This window comes from Aythya ferina, assembly GCF_964211825.1.
Source record: "Aythya ferina genome assembly, chromosome: 6".
In the NCBI taxonomy this organism is placed as follows: domain Eukaryota; kingdom Metazoa; phylum Chordata; class Aves; order Anseriformes; family Anatidae; genus Aythya; species Aythya ferina.
In genome coordinates this window covers 3,844,985-3,866,369 of record NC_140303.1, presented here as the reverse complement: position 1 = coordinate 3,866,369, position 21,385 = coordinate 3,844,985, and the positions used below count along the sequence as shown (strand labels likewise).

The 21,385-nt window shown below is 43.1% G+C and overlaps 1 protein-coding gene across 10 annotated transcripts in view; it reads right to left on the bottom strand.

The window, feature by feature from the left end:
* ANKRD44 (ankyrin repeat domain 44) overlaps positions 1–21,385 on the bottom strand; it is a 144,715-nt gene that overhangs the window by 82,193 nt on the left and 41,137 nt on the right. The window lies entirely within an intron of this gene.

Sequence of the window (21,385 nt, the reverse complement as noted above, 5' to 3'; positions counted from 1 at the left end):
ATTTGCTGCTATGCAGAGGGTAGGAAAAATATATACAGAAACCGTAACGAGAGCACGTTCAGTGTCAAGAGCAACTTCATACCTAAACTTTAGAGAAGGATGAGGTGGGGGGGAAGACAACACAGCATCTCCTCGCCATGGATGTGGATTCCCCTCCACATTCCCCTGTGGAGGGGAATCCAGGGAAAGCTGCTGGCAGTGGCCCTGAATCTCTCTCTCAGAGAAAGTTTGTCTTTGCTGATTGTAGGAAGAGACGAGCAGGACTCATCCTCCCCTTCCCCCAGGGGAGGCGGCTTTTCAGGAGACACCACGTGTCAGTGGAATAATTTGGTAGCTGGGCAAGCAAAGGAAGAGAAAGCAAGAAGGGTGACTGGTGCCTGAGGGTCCGTCCCTTCGATCTGTTGATGCAAATGGTGAATGGCAACTTCATCAAAACGTGAAGAAATGCTCAGTGACCAAATGCTGCAATACTACAGCACGCACCTGCAGCCACCAGTGTGGTCTAAGCCAGAAGGAAGGGCACGGAGGATTAATGCTACCAGCAGAGGATGTCTGCAAAGGCACTCAGTGTGTTACAAACAATGCTGGGTTTGTTTCCATGGCCTTCTCCCCCTTCCTGATGATCAGTTAAATGTTCCGTAATGCCTAAGTGGTACTGGATTTTAAGTAATTGTTCACAAACGTCTGAATAATTCACATTATGCTGGCATAGTCTGTAGGCAGTTCCTACTGGGGCATGAGCTCAGCCTTTCCCATAGCAGCCTCATGAACAGAGACTTGACTATTTCCAGAAATACTTATCAATAGTTAGAATACAGGGATTTATAAATGATCATCAGGTACTGTCATTGCTGGTGGCTTTTCCAAAAACAGAGTTTAATCACTGGTGCGCGTTTTTAGAGGGATGACAATTAACCACAAGCTATCAGATAGAAATAGAGCAGCTCCAGCTTGGCTGCTTGCACAGGCCGTGAAGCCACCTGTCTTCTGGGAGCACTCCCATCCCTCGTGTAGAATCTGATCAGGTTTAGAGGCTTGAAATACAGGCCTAAGAAAACATGAGAAAACACCATTACGCATCTTGAGAACAGAAAAAAAACCAGGTTTTAGCTTTATCCGCACAAGTGTTTTTTCTAAAACTACAAGTTCTCTCTCATTACAGCTATTGTATATCATTAAGGGAAGGGCCGAAGAAAAAAGGCAGATGAAGGAGTTGCAGCAAAGATGCTTGAAACCAGACTATCAGGTGACAAGCTGAAACACACCCTTCACTAAGGCGTTTGCTTCTCAAAACGGCAACCCGAAGTGCTTGGAGCACAGCCCCATCCTGCACCACCCCACGTGCTGCATGGGGCCAGGATCTGGCACTGCGGCTGTGCTCCCACAGCTTTTGGTGCTCTGCCGCCGGCCAGCCAGACCCAGGCACTCTCCTGCGCACCCCCCGCAAACAGCTCGGCGTCTCCAGCCAGCCAGAGATGATGACAGATCTGATTCTATAATTAAACATGACCTCAATTAATCATTTAGTAAGTGACGTGCAAAGCAGAGGAAACTTCAGTTTGCTTTCCCATGAGCGTGCTGCCTGTGAAGCAGCACAAACAAAACCCTTCACATCCCTGCCTCCTTGCAATCCCTGCACCCTTCATTCTGGTCCCCTCTTTGCCTGGCCCTCTCCTCTCCTCTAAGCACCTTCTCCAAGCCATTTAAACCTTTGCCTCTCTACTTGCCCCATGTCTGTGCCACTAGAGCAGAGGAGCTGGAGATTTTCAGATGATGCACACTTGAACGCCTTTCAATGCAAACACATGCTGTCCAGAAAGCACTTCAAACAAGCAAGAAGGAAAGAAACCACAAGCAAAATGGGGAAAAACAGTATCACATATTGAGACACCTGAAACTGCAACACATTTATTTAGCCAAGCTTTCACAATACTGAAAAAGGAAAGGAGTCAAGACTAATTCTGCGTGTGTACTGCAGCATCGAGCCTAGTATTTCTGTTCACAGTCCTCAATATGCCAGTCCGGACAGTGCAAAACAAGCCTCTCTGCAGATCTATTTCTGGCGCCTAGCTTGGCTCTAGATCTTGGCTGCCGCCCATTTTTCATTACGAAGCCTATCAGCTGCCCCCAGAATTGCTTATGTTTCCAGGTGAAACAGAGGTTACATCCTGCCGTTCCAGGAATCCTGAAATTCTTCTGCATGCAGAATATGCTGCAAGTGTCCGATGTTTTGTTAAACTTATCAGTTAAGACACCAAAATAACTCACAGCATGTTAAATTTAGATCGCTTCTAAAAAGGAAAAGAGCTAAGCCACTTTAATTCAGCTCACTTAATGGCCTTTCTTCCATTCTCATTACTGGAGATTGTCCACTGGTCTCAATTTGAATTCGTTTGTTTTTTCTCTATTTTTGGTGTTTTTTTTTTTTGTTTGTTTGTTTTTAAGTGCCTGCAGATCATATCAGAAAATTAGTTAATAAATGCTGTCTTGAAGTTACATTAATCAAGTGGAGACAAAGACTCAGCATGCTGCAGACTAGTGAAAATAAGAAAACATTTTTTAAAAGAGACAAAAATAAATATAGCAGCTTAACATTCGTTCCATTCACCAGCATTCGTTACCCATTTTAGCAGAGAAAAGTCTGATGCAGACAGCTTAATAAGACTTGTTGGAATATTTACAAAGATCGGGGATAATCGATCTAATGGTATACTAGATTTTTCTCGTCCTCTTGAATTTATTTCTTCAAAGCCCTGGGGATGATTCTGCCTTGATAAAAATTGCCTATTGGATAACATCATGTCTAACATACGTGTCAATGATGACTATTCTCCCCCCACCTTTTTTTTCTATAATCCATTTATCATCTAGGAAGGAGCAGGGAAGAAGCGCCAATGTCCCTGAAGAAGCTGGTAACCACCTGGCTCTCACTACTCATCTCCAATCCCACCCCAGCCACCCACCCACATGCACAGGCAGTGGGGACCCCCCCAAGACACCCTCCCAGCCAAGCTCTCGGTCAGTACATGCCAGCTTTAGCCGGGCATGAAGCACCGTGCCACGTTACACCACCAAGCCTGAGTGCCCCACGGGGAGCCCAGCAGCTTTCAGAAGAGCCCCTGCTTTCTCCCAGCCAGAAGCATGGCTGGGGGCAGCCCAGGAGGCAAGGTTAGGAAAGTGGAGAGAAAGAAAACCACCTGCCACAGGGCCGAGCTGTGGCAACCCCAGTGACGGATCTGCTGCTTGCTGGAGACTGAAAAATGAAGCAGTGAGGGGAGAAGCTCACTTGCAAAACATCAGCCCTACTGAGCGCTTCATTTCCTGCTGCGATTCAAATATGTTTCAAGCACATCAGGATCATTTCCTTTTTTTTTTTTTTTTCTTTTGACCAATTGCACAGGTTCTGAATGCCAGAAGATTAAGAAAATAAAATAAAACCAATTCTGAGCGCAGGGGGAAATCCTCTGGAGAATAACCAGATTCATGCTGGCTGCAACCACCCTCCTGAACTGATACATCTCCTCTGGAGACCGCTGACATCTTGCCTTTGCCCTACTGTATCAGTAGCAACAGCAACCAAAAAAATAACAAGAGGAGAGAAACGGAAATGTTGCAAGCTTATCTCCTTTCAGCTTATTAGTTGTGAAACCACGACGTACCCCCTCCTCCCCGCCGAGGTGAGCGCGAGCAGGGGCCTCCCCACCACGGGCCCCGCTGGCCGCGCCACCTCATGGCCTCACGTGGCCTGCGTGCGGCCTACAGGCACCCATCCTGCTGTACCTAACTGCTCGGCCTGACACACTCATCATCCGCTCAAATATAAACCCTTTCATTTTTACTAAATTAATCCTGACGTAGAGCACTGGAAAGTGACATCTGAGCCTGTAAGATCTTCCTCGAAAAGATTAGGACTTCCGCTGGTTAGCGGAGTCTGTTTTATATTAACGTACACACGAAGAGGAGAAATATGAAACAGAGAAAGCCTTAATAAATTTGCAGATATTTCTAAACTACAAGTGCCTGCAAGTACATTGGAGGCAGGATCAGAATTTACAACCACCTCAAGAAATCACACAAACAACTGGGCCGGAGGGAGGAGAGGAAACTATTCCCTGTGGAAGAGAGCACAGCCTGCCTCTTCGCAGTAAACCCACAGCAGTTACACGGCAGTTCGGTGTAACACAGAACTTGAAACTGCAGCTTGCGAACTGAATGCAAGTGAACAAGATTATGAAAGAGGAAGAGACCTTAAAATAGGGATGCAGCTTGCAAAACCCCAAACAGGCCTTCCGCACAGCTCAGTACTGCTCTTAGGCTTCAACTAGAGTGAGACGCTTGGTTTGGGGAAACCTTTTCAGGGAACTTCAGGACCAAAATAGAGCTCTAAAACATGACTTACAAGGACAATCCAAGCAAACTGGAGACATTCAGCAGACACAGAACAAAATTTAAAGGGAATATGAGAACTTATTAAAAGCAATCTGAAGAAAATTTAAGGGATCGTGGGATATTTTTAAAGGGATAATTTAACGCAATATGTAGCCAGTTGATACTACAATAATCACCTGTTATCCACACCCAAGACACACAAAGAGGTTTCATCCCGCTCCATTCAAGTCAATGCAAATCAGGACTTTGGTTATCAACTCATCAGAGTTATTATGGGTGAACCGCAGAAGACCATTTCAAAAATAGATCTAACCCAATGGTGACTGAAAGTCAAAAGGCCCCTTTTTAGCAGGCTTCAGTAGGCAAGAGACTGAATATATGAAAGCAAAAGAGACCAAATGAAGTTCACACCACGCTGATATAAATGCAAAACTTAATGTAAATATGATAAGCTACAGTGGGACTGCAGTTCCAATAAAAAGCAAGGAACTCACACTATTTAGCATTTCAGCTGGATATTACACCATAAAAGGGACAGTTATTTAAATGGTATGGCACATGGTACTACAGACATTTCTGCCAAAATGAATAAAAATACATATATCTCAAAAAGTTCAAGGGGAGGCGAGTGTCTTTAGGGAGAAGCACACAAACGCGTGGCATGATTCCAGCAGAACTTCAGACCCCGTTTGGTTCACATGTCAGTAGGTAATTACAGCTATGGTTTTCTTCCCATGAGTTCACATGCTGAGTTTCTGTTCAGGGCGGATGTATTTTGCAGGCATGATCTCACATGTGCCTGAATCTCATCTTCCTCTTGGCACTGCATTGATGTGCAACGCTTCCAGGGCCCCACTCCCCAGTGTCAAAGCCCAGCCCCAGACAACAGCAAATCTCTGGGGTCAGAAGGGTGACAAAGGAGGGACAGGACATTTTAGGGACTTGAGCAAAGTCCAAAACATCTGACTTGCCAGGTTTCGCCATTACATCACAGGCTGATCTTGCTCAGGTTCAAACTTCCTCTTGCTCTGGACATCGCGCACAAACCCTCCTGCAACACACCTCTCCCTGAGGCATCTGTGTGACAACCCATCTGCTCTTTTGCCCAGCACAAACGCACTCCTGAAACAACCCAAAAGTCTCTCAGCTAACTTCTGCCTATGCAGCAGGTGTCAAATATACTTTAAAGAAATTAAACATGAATGTTTATGTTTCCTGATTTCTCTTGGAGGGTCAGTGCTTGTGAAGAAGACTGCAGTCAGTTGTTATCATTTTCACAAAATAATACAATCCTCTGTGGCTTTTCATCTCCTGCATTTGCCTTCTGCACAGTCAGCACAAAGTTCAAATTTAAAATGTTTAAGTACTGAGGCCAATGACAGTGTTATTTCCATTAATAGCAGAGTAACTATGTGTGAACACACAAATCAGTCCATTACAACATTTCAGTTCTTCCTTTGCATTAGGAGTGCTACAGTTGGCATGGAACTCCACTCAACAACCAAAGCAGATGTTTTACCTCTATTTTGAATCTGGAACGGATTAGCTTTATTCAGCATATCCTGATAATATCCTTGTACTCGTGATCAACCAAAAGACTGAAGCTGACAGGAAAAAGAATTAAAAATAAAATCCAGCATTGCTTATGAATGCACCCTCAGGTAGTCAGAACAAAGACGTGAAATTGAAATTTTAAAAGGTTTTAAAATTGGCTCCAGTTCAGAAACCAGTTCAGGATCTGCCAAGCAGGGATCTTCTGATGGTGAGAAATCTAGCAGCTCCAAAATGACACAAATTAAACTGAAAGTTGAGCTTGAGAGCTGCGCAGAGCACCTATACTCTTTCTTTCAACAAGTCACCAAACTCTGTCTCACAAGTTATGCCTTTGCCTGCATACCCTCTGGAAATGCTGCAAGATATCTCTGAGACTACTGCCACGCTTTAGAGAATCGATATGAACCTCCCTCCCTCCTGCACTATCCAGTGCATTAAATACCTCTCCATATCTGAGAAAAACTACTCTTGAACAAGATGCATCAGCCAGAAGCCCAACTGTACGCGTTCTCCTCTGCTGAGGAAACAGGACACAAATTTTGCTCCTTCAGCCTTCTTCTCAAAGGAAGCATCCAGCCACGGCCACAGCTCCTTGCTGAAACACATCAAGCAAAGGCAAGAGGGAAAGGGCACAGAGCACTTTGAATTCTCTATGAAACAAAGTGCTCAGGAGAACCAGAAAGAAGAAAGAAGAAAACAAGCAAACAAAAAATGGAAAACCAATAGTCTTTACAAAACCCTTTTCAAACCTCAAATGCAGGTGACATTTGTAATCCTAAACCCATTTTTTATTTTGCTAGAGAGGCCGCAGCTTATTAAAGCTGAGAGAGAGTTTATTCAGACTTGTGTAACTTAACACTTCAGCCACTCACTTCTTTTTTGTGAACCATTTCACTTCAAAAGCGCAAAAATTGCTGTTCCACCTTGCTCCATCGTGAATCTCAAGTCTGATGCCAAAGGGAATGCTTACAGAAGGGAATAATTTAAGGTTTGGGGAAAGGAATAACTTTTTTTTTTTTTTTTAACAGTGATGTTTTATAGAGGAAAGGGGGGACAAATCCATATCCTGACTCTCAAAAGACAGCAAATCTCTGTTTCTGCTCCACTTCTTTTGTCAACATTCCAGTATTAGTCTCATCAAAATTATCCCAGTACATATGGGAGTTGATGGCAAAAACTTCCAAACTACACCAAGAGACTGGGACCAAAGCTCAATGCTTTTAAAATCCCTACCCTCTACATACAAAGTTATATGATCTTTTGGAGAGATGGGAAAGGTTTCAGGGTGGTGGGAAAGGCAGTGCCATCTTACTAACTACATTCATCTTTAATGTAAGGAATTAAAAATAAAAAACAATTTTATGAAAAAAATTTAAAAAGCAAACACAAAAAGGAAGCAGCCTGTTCACAGGAGTCTGTCAGACCACTTTTGCTGAGTTTTGCACAGGGAAGTACAGGACTCTTCTGCTTGCAGCTACTTCATGTAGGCTCCAGATTCCCTTCTCCTCTGGGGTATGATGGGTTTGAAGAGAGTTTCTCTACACTATCTGCAAAGTCTCATCAAGCAACTGAAACTACACTGGAAATGGGACTTGCCCAAGGGGAATTCAATCCCACTGCACTCAGTTAAAATGATGGCTGGCTGAGACAGAGAGCTTTAAGCCACAGGAATACAGTGATGTTAGCAAAAGAACGAAAAGAACAAAAAACAAAAAAAAAAAAAAAAGAAAGAAAAGTGTGGTATCCTCTGTCTTACTGAGATGGAGGAGGGCAGCGTTATATTGCCTGTGCTGCTGTTTTCATGCAAATTTAACACAGACAGAATCTCAAAGCAGTAACTACAGGGAGGGGATGGAAAAAGCAGCAAAGTGTTCCTGGCGGGGAGAAGCCCCCAGCACCCTGCCCTTTGCCGATCTCCTACCTGGGACTTGCCAACTCTGTGGCCTGCAGCTCGCATCCAACGGGACTGAACCCAGCACCACACTGGTCCTGAGGCTCCAGGCCACAGCTGGAGGAGGCCATCCTGCCACATGTTCTGAGGAAGGCAAGCTGGGGTTTTGGTGGTCTCCTTTATGGCCTAATTCTGACCTCTAGCTCCCAAGCTGGACATCCTGTAAAATGTGGGTCAAATCCATACAACCATGAGCAGCACAGTGAAATACAGGAAACCTGCCAAAGCAGCATGCCGACCATGGAGGAGAGACTGCATATTTCTGATGAATTCTAACTCAAGTTCCTGTTCCCCAAAGCTGTTTGGGTCCTAGAGGCATTTTAAGTATTTCTTATTTGAGTTTTATTTCTCTCTCTCCAGAGAAGAAAAAAAAAGGACAAAAAAATCCCCTCCGCATCACATGAAATATTTTAACAGATTTCCACAAACCAAGAACAAGACATGCCTAATGCAGACAGCCTTATGAAGACGCTACAGTGTCGCCGTGCTAAGTTTCTACTCTCCCTGACAGAGCTGTCACTAGCTGACTTGCTGCTCTGACACAGTTTCTGAGAAAAGCCTCAGGAAATACTTTAGGCAGGTTTCTGTGAAGAAAGAAAAAAAAAAAAAAAACAAATCACATTTCTAAACAGCTGCACCCAACTCTGCCAGCCCAGTCCGTTTCAGATAACAGAAGTACCGCATAGCACAGCTTGCACTGGTAGGAGGTAACACCCGATAGCGTGCCAGTCTTTTTGCAGTTTTTCACTGGAGGGCTGTGTGACTCCGGCTTTCATTCAGCTTAATGTATTGAAAGAGCAAAACTTGGCTGCAGCAAGCTCTGAGTTTGCCCAGCAATGCTTTACAGATCAGGGGGCAGTCAGTCACAGCTGGATGTCACTGTCAGCCTCCAGCCACGCTGGACGCAGGCTGCATTTATGTAGTTACGCTCCATCCCAAGCCAGCACAGTCTCTGCTGTGCAAATCCTACATTGTTCCATCCACACGACCAGTTAAGCCCTTCTTACTGTCCAAGTTGAGCTCCTTTCCCTTTCCCACTTCCCAGCTGATGTCCAACCCATCCTTCCTACAAAGTTTCTGAGGGTTACACCAGCAGGGGAGAAGCAGAGGCCTGGGGAGCTGTGATTTTGCAGGGAAGAATCGTGATTGCTAACAAAAAAAAGAAGACAAATATTGGGGAGCAAAGAGTTAAAAATGCTGTGCCCTCCCTCATCTGCTCCAAACATGGGAGTGAAGATGAAGCCCCCAGTTACCCAGAAATACCAGCTTGCTCATCGCTCTCTGCAGCTTCCCTCCGGGCTACACTGGCAGTGACAGGGACTCACCTCTGCATGGCAATGTCAACTGAAAAAAGATTCGTCCTTTGTATCTGATACCTCAGAATTGTCGAGAAATAAGAGATGGTCTAACTGCTCACTAAAACAAGTTAATTTTTTTAAATGGCATATGAAGAATATGAAGAAACTGTCACATACCTCAGCTTAAAAAAAGTTACTTGACAATATGCAGTTCTGAAGTGAAAGCAGTTTGCCTATTGTGAGTGCAATTCACAAGCCTTGACTGGAAACTTAGAAAGAACATAATGAAATGGAGATTAAGAAGTGTATATATTAAAGATCACATCACTTGATAGCAAAGGCAAACTTTTACAGTTGTACAGGATCGCTTTGTGAAAACTAGCATTGGTACCAAGCACAATTACTTCAGTTCAGACCACTGTATAATGCACGAGCCAAAAACCAAACAAACGCAGAACTAAAATGGCTGAGAATTCTAAAAGGTCAAGAATTACATCCTGAATTAGTCCTCAAGTAATGCCTGAGCCCCATGAAGTAGATGTCTTTGCACATCTATGCCCAGAAGTTTATCTCAGAGCCTCTAATTTATACTGCTTTTAAAAGAAGGTGATAAGAAATGTTATTTTCACAGTCGGAAAACCACTTCTCACATTCATTTCTCCTTATCATTTTTCTCAAACATTGCTGTTCAAACACTGTTACACATGCAAGGTGTAATTAAGATGCTCTAGATAAACAGGCTAACAACAAGTCTGTTTGCACCATGGGAGAGAAAAAAAAAAAAAAAAAAAAAGAAAGCAACAGTGTCAAAAATGACCCAAGACTGGTTTCATTCGTCCAGTTACAGAGCTGGTGGCTGGCCCTAGTGCCTAGGTCTGAATACCTGCTGTATAAATAGTCCAAGGGGCTCACAGCCACCACACTTCGCACTTGGAGACAATCATATTTTTCCACCCAGCAATCTCAAAGCACTTTCTAAGGGTGGATCCCAGCTTCCCAGGCTAAGAAATCAGCACAGAGCAACACCACAGAAAGTTGTTTTAGGACCGATTCTCCTTTCAAGTGTTTTCACATCTTGTGCTTTCAACATTTGCAAAGCACTTAAAATACTTCTCTAGTGGTTCTTGTTGAGTGACAGCATTATTAAATTTCTGAGTAAACTGGCATTTATGGAAGAATTGCTGATAAGTTCTGCAAACGAACTCCCAGGCATCAGAGCAAATGGAATTACAAGAAGCTGGAAACAAACGGTTTGTGCTTTCCTCTTTACTCTCAGTTCCACCCAAAAAAGGAATTTATGTAAACAGAGAACGGGGCAATCACAAGTCCGCATGGCATCACTGCTTTGGGATTAACATCTGCATAGCCACCACTGATTCCAAAAGACAAATTTCAAAATCCTGTTAGTGCTTCCTCTCTGCCATGACTGTTCAGCCTCACTCCCAGCTGTTTTATGAAAAATACACAGCTAGTTGTTAATTAGCCCCACGGAAAGGAACTGGGTTAGTAATTGTTCAGTTTCTAGCAAACTGCTGTCCTGTGTCACACCAAACATCCAGCCAACATCCCCAGTCTCACAGAAGGCAGAATAATTAATGCACCACGAGGGGAAAAAATCATCTTCCCCACCCCTTCCACCCATGGGACCAATCCAGAAACCAAACCTGGGCACAGAGGCCTGCAATCCCAACACCACGCACACCTCACAGGGTCTGCTGTAGTTAGAGAAGAGGAGCAGCAATTCATGCAAAGCGCGAGGCAGAAGGCAAGAGAGATGCATTTATTTTAGTTTCCCCAGATGTTTAATGCCCAGTTGCTCTCCACAGGTGCAGAGCAGTGTGCCAGGCGGGAGCAGCAGCAACGAAGCACCAGGTTCTGCTCAGCAGGGCCTTGATAGCTGTGCCCGGTCAGGTCACTTCCTCGGACATCGCGATAATGTCCCTTTGCAGGAAAAGAAGGGTTAATTAACCTCTTTGAAGAACCATAATTAATGCAACACGGAAGTCGGTTCTGTAAGTAAGACCTCAAGAAATTATCGGTTGCTGTAGTTGATACATGCAGTTTGCTTTGCAGATCTAGTTGAACAAAGCATTGAAACGTAATCCTGGATAAATTTTACAATGCTTCCTCCCTCCCATCCCCCGTGTAAATTTAATTTCATTTATCAGTTCAGCCTCAAGTCAGGAGTTCAATATTTAGTTCCTATATTTAATTATATTTTCTTTTCATCTCGACCTTTTCCAGCTATATGTTTAATCAGGGTGTTCACTGTAATATAAAAATTACTAGAGTGAAAAGAATGAAGTAATAATATTCTCATCCTTACACATAACGTTGTTAAGTTGAATTCCAGAAAGTTGATTGAAAGGGCCAATGATGCCACTGAATGAAGAAGCCACTAATAAGCCCTTGAGGAGAAAGTGAGCTAAGTAGTGGTCAAAATTCACAGCCAGAATACAAAACCATAAGTTCTTTTAGAGACTAGCAGAGACCCGTTCTTCAATAAGATGCAATGAAAGCAAAATAAAAGTTTCTAAGTTGAATGTTTCCCGATTTCACCCACGAGGGCGAGCAGTCCATGTCCCCGTGGTACCAGAGCCTTCACCCGGTCCATCACTCCAGCAGCAGGTCAGCCACTGCAAGTCCTGGCTTGGTTACTCCAGTAACAACCCATGTGTCCTGACAGATTCCTCAGCACCCAAACCCTTCTCTTTCACGAGAGCAGGAGGAAGGGCTCATGTTCGCTTCTGACATCTGCATGCTGTGCAAGGGCTCAGTGTTGATGCTACTGTCATCGTTGTTATCCATCTTTCACTTGGTCTGTGCCCACAATGAATCACTTCTTCTGTGATTCTGCAGGAGTATCCCCAGTAAGACTTGCCATGGACAAAACATTTCAGTTACGGTTCAGTTTCCACTAGGAAACAGGCAGACTTACTCCAGAACCTGCTGCATAAAGGGTTATGCATTTCCTTTCCAGAGTACTTCTTCCTGGCTCTGGCTCCACGTTATACACATTCTCTCCCCCAGTTGTATATAATTTGCAGTCCCTGTTTCCCAAACCTCTTTTTCTTTGCTGTAGTCTCCAGTGAGGCCATTTTTTCCTGCAGAAATTATTCATCTTTAATGGGTTAGTGTCCTTGCTTACTGTGAGCAGACTGAACTTCTAACTGCCCTTTTTTCCGAATCATGCAAAGACATGCTGTTCATCAAACCCTATCTCCAGAGGAAGTCTCCCTCTAAATTAGGCAGGAGGTAGCTGGCTTGTTTCATACAGCATGAATTACTGCTGTTTTTCAATATTTTTTTTTAATTCACTGTCAAATAATCTTTTGACATTTAAACTTGATGCAGCCACATAAATTGTCTGAAAATATGTAACGTTTACCGGATTTTTTAGACAAGCCTCCATTTTAGGAAACCCTGCAAAGTTTTTCTCATCCGTCAACATCCTCCCATCCAGGGAGTGCACTGAGCACTGTCCAAATTTGGGAAACTTCAGGTGACAGTCACACACACTACTGTGGCTGCTCTGGATGTCAAGTCACCTTAATTTCCATTAATTAAAAAAAAAAAAAAAAAAAAAAAAAAGTCAGACTAAAACCTCCAACTTAGGCACTGCCTATTCACTGCCTCTGCTCTGGAGATCTGAACCACCACTGGGCATTCGTATTTTGTTTTCCAGTTCAAAAAACACACTTTGTCCTGAGGCTCTGGCAAGCCTGGTCTGGGAATGAGCTGTGACAGCCTCCGGTGTCTCCAGGCACCTGCCCTGCACCCCTCTCTAGGAGAGGGGCCAGGAAAAGGCACATGCCACATCTGCTGTCACTGACCTTGGGACAAAAAAACACCAGAAAAACGTTCAGGATGACTACAACAGCACTGAAAACATTCAGCAGAGGGGGAGGAATTCCCCGCACTGTAAGCGAGTCTGCCAGAGCTTGTCCATCAGAGCCCTGATACAGGGCAAAAAATAAATAAATTTAGAAAATCCTTTCTTGCAAGGATTGGAGCCAGTTAAAATTAGTGTTTGGGAACAACTGGAGAGCACAGAGTGCTTGCCGAGCCCACGTTGCAGTGCTGCTAATGCTTTGAAAATCACTACAAAGATGAAGTGATTCGACTTTGCATTCAGAGCTTAGCTTCACAGAAGTGGAAACACACTTCTGCCAGGAAACTGAAATATGTTCAAGGACTGGGGTCCAAGAGAAAGCAGGTTTAAGACCTCTACTTTCATAACAAACGCTCCTTTGATTGCTCTAAAAAATAAATAATTGCCATATATGGATGCAAATGATACACAGATTTCTTGTAAAGATTTCCTCAAGTACCCTGAGGAGAGAAAGCCTGCAGGATGATTGTTAATCTAGCCCAGAGCTGCCTGCGTTTTGGGACAACATTGCTCTTCCTGTGATTATCCTATTTTGTTCAACATCAGCAACTCCCTCTATTTTCTTGAGGGAGAACCAAAAAGGTTCAAGGATAAAGGCTGGGGGAAGAGAGGAACAAATAAAAGAAAAAACAAGCAGCCTGTAAGACCACATAGCAGCAGTACCTGCAAGTGACATGATGATGTGCTTCATCTCAGGGAAGTAAAAGCCCCAAATCCACTAAGCTTCAGCTTCAACAGGCTTTGCAGCTTAAGCCCAAAGGGGAAAACACCTAGCACGCATATTGCATGGAAGGCAGAGCCAAGTCAGACAAACCTGAGTATCAGCTGATGTCTCCTCCTCCATGTAGACATGGATTCTGGACAAAATCAACCACCTAAAATGAATTTTCCTATTCATTTTCACAAAGGAACTGGGAAGGTACAAGGGACACGTAACAGGACACTGAGCTTTTTCCTTCCAAAACAGCAGCTTGCATGCAGCCTGTATCAATGACAGACAAGCCTGTCACATCACACTTACCCGCTGATCTGGATCAGCGTCCATACCACTAAAAAGAAAGTCACTTAATAGAAAATTCAGCCCAAGACAAAGCTTAATTCCTTAGAAAAGCATAATGTGGTCAATGAAAAACAGCAAAAGTGCTGTTTCTGCTTGCCTGTGACTAATGCAAATCACGTCCCTTGACTAGAAGCAAGTACCTTATGCTTAGGGGATGTTATATCCCAAGACCAGGCATGGTTCCCAAAGAATCCATCCCATTTTCAAGAAATCACAATTATGCCATGTATTAGTGCAATTCTTTTAGGTGGTAAGATCATTTAATCAGATTGTTCCAATATGAAACACGTAAGGCAGCGAGAACAGAGTCCTAGAACAAGATGATTTTTTCCTACAGAAAAGACGGTTCTTATTTACTCAGAGTAATGCTCTGCTGAACATTAAAACTCTGTAAGATGCTTAAGACAATAATCTCTTATATATGTATGTACCAGCCACCTGAGGGAGAAGGAAGATGACATTCCACTTTTAGTTTTGCTGAGGTGTCTGCCTAACAAAAACCTCCTAGCAGAGACTGGGTTTTCAAATTTTCTTTGTTATTTGTGGGGTTTTATTTTTTATTTTAGCCTATGCAGTTCACTGAACAAACTAAAATACAGCAGCACGAAATCTGGTGTAATTTGGTACAACCAGTACAACTCTGTCTATACTAGGAAGCAAAAAAAAAAAAAAAAAAAAGGAACAAAATCCATGTCCCTTGGGCTGGCACTGACATGTTAACAAATGCTGCCAGTATAAGCAGGACGTTATGGAAATATAATTCAGATGTCGATATGTATATGCGGATGCATGTATTGCCTATGTTTGTCCCAAAGAAATGGTCTTGGCCCAGCTGGGCTTATCTATTGGAAAAACCTTCACTTTTATCTCTCCAGGAACATAGCATTTCTCCTCAACAACTCGTGGTTTAGTAGCCCAGACCAGTGATTTACTATTGGGCTGAGATCAACTCTCCTACTTGCCAGGTCCTCAGGTCTTTCATGTTTTATTTCAGTGCTTTTCAGGGCCGCAGGTGAATCCCTTGGGATTACTGAGCTAGAAAGGCTGTGCCTAGCAATGCCACTGATACCCTGATGCCCTTGGGTCTCATCCTGGTAACCCACGTCTGAGGGCAGCTCAGATAGCCAAAATTTCTCCCAGACTTGCCAAGGACTGCATCAGGTACAGAAGTTTCTCTGCAAACTAGATTTGTGAATACCCATGCCAAGCAAGCTTCCTGGTGTGAGCCAGGAGCAGGCCCTGTCCCCACAGCAGGGCGACAAGAAGCACAGACTGGCAGCAATGGCTGTGAGGAACAGCATGCGAAAGCCAGCACCAACAGAGCCGCCTGACTCACACCATTCACCTCGGCCAGCACAGTCCTGACGAAAATATCACAGGACTGAAAAGAACGAGCAATCCTCAGTCACCTTGCAGACTGCTGGGAGCAAGGGACAGGGTGATGCTAATTACTTGATTTCAAGAGCCCGTCAGAGTAACAGACGGGAGGGAGAAGGAGAGAGAGGGAGAGTCATTAAAGCTTAATAATTATTATTTTTAAATAGAGGCATATCTCTAGGGTTGCTGGGGCACTGCTGGCCTGTGAAGCCCTGTCCCACCGACGACGCTGCAAGGGGAAACTGGCCTGCGGCCCGCACCATCAGAGACTGCCAGTCATCACAGAGCGACGCTGGCACAGCTCCTGGAGCAATAGATCGAGGAGGAAAATTAACTCAGGTTTAATAAACACTGTAGGGTAAACACAATTTCAGATAGGTACCAGCCAGAAATACTTAGCTTTTTTCTTAAAGGCATAGTCAACATCTAGGCAACAGTATCCGCATCTTAAAACAGCAGTCTCGCACACCTTTTCCTTATTATCTCTAAAAGAAAGATCCCAAGAGGTCGGTTCCCCCCAGTTTCAAGCACATGATCACAACATCTCAGCTGACACCAGAATGAAACAAGAACAGGTAACAGCATATTACCAAAGGCAGGTGGTATCTGTTACAACCCAGCTGACAAGAGCATCCCTTGCATCGGATAACCTTTCAGTCAAGGCACAAAGCCTAACTCGGGCAAGCATGTTTCTAAAGTCAGGACCAAAACAGAAACCTACAGAGAGAGTCTGGAAGACAACAGGCCTTGACTTCACAAGTTACAAGGATTAACACATCTCCAAGTTGCACCGATGAAGAACACTTTCTGTTGGTTTTATATGGTTGGTGCCTACATATTTTGGCATTGCAAAATACCTGCAAAGTCTCTTGGACAGTTAAAAAATAATAATGAAAATAATAAATGTAATGTGAAGGGAAAAGCATGAGGGCACACAGGGCACTTAACTCTCATGCATTCTTCAGAGAACAGGAGACAATCTCTTCCAAATACATAGCAAAAAATGCAGCATTTGAAGAAACAGCAGGGTAAACCTCAGCCGACAAGAACGACATTTCTATGCTTCGCGAATCTGTTATAAGGAAGCTACTCTGGCTCTTGAACTACACCTCAAAATCATCAGCAATGTCATTGTATTTCAACACAGTCAGGATTCTTCTGTTTGTGTGGGTGTCCCTTGCAGAAGACAGCAACACAAATGCCTTGATTTTGACATTTTGTCAATAGCAAATTCCTGCTGTCAATTACACTTGCTGTGACAAACAATTCTTGCTGTGCCAGCCCAAAGTTTCTCCCTAACATGTTGTCGGCAAGTTAAAAAAAACTGCATCTATCAGCTCAGAACAGGGCTTCCTCCAGTGCAGTGAGAGGAAGTGCAAGATATATCTTGGAGGTTTTTGCCAACAGGTATCAGAGAAAGCAGCTGAAAACACAAGATGAATGAACACAACCATATCAAAAAGCAGAAAGTAGTACTAAGTAAGCAACAACCCATCCACTTTGCTCCACAATCATATCTTGGGTTAGTACAAGGTCTGGCAATCCGTGCTTAGGAGGGGAGGTGCAGTGCAAGAGGCTGCCATCCAAGTCAGTCCCATTTAAAGCAAGACTAAACTCTGAAGGCAAGGAGGAAATAAATCATCTGAGTAACTGTGAGTTACAGCTAAATGCCAGCACATTTCATGGGGTAAGACAGCCAAAGTATATACAACTGTAAAAGAGGATGAATGCTCCATGAGATGGAACAACAAGAGATAAAGGAGGCTCCAGGAAATTCTGGTCTTGCTTCCAAAATGTCACACAGTAAGGCTGAGGCAAAATGGAGCCAGCACTTCTTCATAGCCACGGAAGCAGGCAGTACAGCAAAGTCATGAGATAACGAAAACTCATGTCAGATAGGAATCATATAAACAGCAAAGAGTCTAATTATATAGCCTGTACTGACAAAAATCAGACCTACACGGTTGATTTACCTAAAGCTAGTGAGTGAATGAGTAAATGACTGAGAGGGAAAAGAAAAAAAGAACAAGCCGTGTGTCCCCCTGCAGCAGTGGAATTAATACAGAAATACAGGAGTCCCCTGTGGGGAGTTTCATTTGCCTCATCAGCTTTGGCCATCCAGACATCTCACTTCTAGACCACAAACTGAATCCAGGCTGCTACCTTTCTCAGAGCAAGAAGATCTATTTTCCATGTTGACAGAGACACAAAAATACGACCAGGCATAAGCAAGCAACAACACTTATTTTGAAAAGAAATGTGACAGAACGTCAAAGATTGATCAGATCAATAACGGAAACCTATTAACCCATATGGCAACTCCTACACTTCTGTTATTTGGCACAGCTTATCAGCAATACGATAATGGCTTTCTGCCGTGAAGCAGCATCACTGTCTTTTCATGATAGGAAAAAGCTGACATCAAGGAGACCTTGCTGGGTGGCCCATGAGCAAGACATGGCTGAGGTGAAGATGTCCTCTGTGAGCACCTCAGCTCGGCAGCCATTTTACATTCCCACCTAGCGCACAGACCAACGCTTCTCTGCCCTCAAACCTCTACTGTCACGCATACTTTACAAAACCCACATTCATTTTTTTCTTCCCACGTCTTCCTGAAAGAAAAACCTGACCCTGTATTGGTTGAGGCAGGCAGTTATTATTATCTACAGGAAAAACAAAAGATACTCATCTCAGACACAGCATAAACAACGGATGGGGAGAAGGGAAGCGGAGACCATGCTGCAGCACTGCCATGCATTAGAGCACTTCTGAACACCAAAAGTCCTGGTGTTTACCCCACTTGAGAGTTAGGGAAAGCAAGAGGCCAGGACAGGGCACATCGCAGGGGTACTGGCAGAACTAAAGGCCGAGCTCACCATCAGGTGGACCTGCAGGTCGCAGTTTACTTCACACCAACACTTCCACCGTGTGGAGATCTGCACTTGAACGAATCAGTTTTCTTCACATGAAAAGAGGGAAAGGAAAAATGTTTGCTATTCAGCAATTTCAGCTGCACCATGCTTGTGTGATTGCAGCCACAAGGGACAGAGAGACACAGCCCAGCCTGGATGCAAGTTAATCGCTTCCTCCAAGGGGCCGTGTGTGTGTGTGTTTTCCCCTTTTTAAGTTTGAGGGTGGATTTTCAGGCAATGTTATTTTCATATATGCTGCATAAAAGAAAGCAAGTCCACTTGCTGGAGGACACAAGAATGACGAGGTCTTATGGGAGAAGCTCCTGGTCTATTTTGTATCTGAGTAGAGCTGGCACAATAACAGTCTAATTCATGCTGAGGGCTCCGTGGGTGATATAAAAAACATTCAATATTTAATTGCCTTTTTTTTTTTTTTAAATAAAAAATGTGCTATTTTCTCTACAAAATAATATGAACAAACAAGCAACAATTCAAGTTCATACTGACTTTTGTGCAGGAACAACTCGCTAGGATATTATTCTGAAAGAAAAACAAAGTCATTGAGACAGACCCTTGCTAGCTGTTTCAGTTACTTCCACTTAAATGAACTAAAAAAGAAATAAAAGTTCTTGTTGAAATACAAGATAACTTCCTGATATTTTCGAGGTGATAGAAGAGGGAGCAGTTGGAAATCTGTTGTAAAACAGTAAGAAAGCACAGGGAGGAGCAATATGTTACTGTCAGGTAAGAATTCAAGCAACAAGTCTCCAGGGGAATACGGGTCTCCAGAAGTTCAATTGCTCAGTAAACGTCAGCTGCATGACGAAAGCGTTTGAGATAAACAAAACATGCCAATGTTCACAGTCAAGTTCAGGAGTGACTCCACCACTTTGTTATGCTTGAAAACAGCAGCAGGAAAGATGCACTCATTTCTACATGTTTCACCACCACTTCTTACCTGACAGCACAGAATCCCTTTTCATAGGAATCAGTTTCAAACCTGGGACAAAATTAGATGTGCTACAGCAGCAAGGAGTTTCTTCCTAAGACCTTAACGTTGCTTCCTGCCAGCACAGCTTGGCTGGCATAAAAGGAAGGATATGCAAAATAGTGGCATTTACTGCAGTTATTTGTTTGCCTGAAAATACTGGCTTCTTCAAAACATCTTGGGTGAAGGAGGGAGGTGACAAATCATCACATCGGGGGGGTGGTAAAGAGAGGATAGGAATTTCCATTACAAGCTACATGTTAGGTAATGCCACCTCCCAAAAAAAAAAAAAAACAAAAAACAGTGCTGGTGATGCTATAAGTGATGCTATAATAGTACATGAGAAAAGAAAGATCATGATTTTTGTATCATATTACAAAAGCAACGCTTGCATTGCTCTTGGGCAGTTGAAATCCTAAACATGCATAGACACTATCAACTTTGAAGAAGTTAAGTCCTAAAGCCCTAACAACTGGCCCTTATATTTCAGCCCAGCCTGAGCAGAAGTTTGGATCAGAGCTTTCTTCTAACGTTGGAACAGTTGTTAGCAAATATTTTCACAAATCATAAGCACTTACTTCCCATCACAACCACAGAAATGGACCAGGAAAAGGTATAAAGGAGTTTTCCAAATAGTTTTTTGCAAGGGTAGATGCCCTATTAAAAAAACACACAGCTCTAAGGAGGCTTTGATTAAACACTTTATTTGACTCAGGACTTAGCCCACCATAAAATACTTAAGGATGAGAGACACTGTCCTGTTCATCAAGAAACTACAATTAGAAAAGAGTCATGCAATTTATTTTACAGTAGCCAACAGCTGCTGTATGAATCTCTGCCCTACTTCAGGCAGCTATTATCGTTTTGCCAGATAAAGCATTTTTTTTTTAAAGAAGTTAACACTCACTATTTTGGAAATACAATTTTGAGGATACAGATTATGTTACTGATAAAGTAGTTTATCCCTGAAAACTTGTTAAACCAATTTTTTTAATGCATTGAGCCCTACCACTGCACCACTTTCTCACAAATCTTTGCTCTGTTTTCCTTTAGAAACTGCAACAATACGAGAATTTCAAGCTCCATCTCACTTTCAGTTTACACACGTGAGGAGCAAAAGAGCTGCTGTTACGTTTCAAATTTTTAACTGAGTAATGCCAGGGCAAATTTCAGCTTGGTAGACAGTAAGTAGGGAGTACAAAATAAATGCTTGCAAAATCCCTCTGCACAGTTAGCATACCAAAGAAATGTCTCTCTCTCAAAAAAAAAAAAAAAAAAGTAAATTAAGCTACGCTTAACTTGATTGTATGTGCCAAAAAAAATGTGTATTTCCTCCACCAAAGACATTAAGCATACCTGATAAACAGCAAGCAATGGCAAGTAGCCAAAAAACGCATCATAAAGAGCAAGAGTGTTTTCCACTCCTGAAAAACAACAGTGAAATGAGTTGGACTATGGGAACCCCCTGGGAAGAGATTTTTACAGAAGTACATTCATGGATTTCTATGTTCACAATTTCAAACATGTACATATGAAAAGGTTAATTCTGGCTCTTCTGTTTTTGTTTTTCTTTGAAGGTCATGATGAAGGCAAAAATAAAGCCCTCTTTGATACTATCACAGCCTACATGGAGATGCTACTCAACAGTATGAAGCCGTCTGGAGAAAGGCTAACTTTTTTAAGGAAATACCAAAGCTACGAACTTGTCTTCTGTGAACTCTTCACATAACAGATCTGTGTTTCACATTTTTCAAGACAAAATCTTAAGACCAAAAGAACTCATTACTCTTAAAAGCCTGTAAGTGCTTGAATTCCTGTGTTAAATAATAAGCATTAATCACTTTCCCAAGTCTAAGCTAGAAAAACATATTTTTAAATAATACATCTTGGTAGCCTTTGCAGATAAATGTTCTTGGGTTGGTACTTGGGTCTTTCCCCTTGCCCCAACACACTTACAAGCTTTA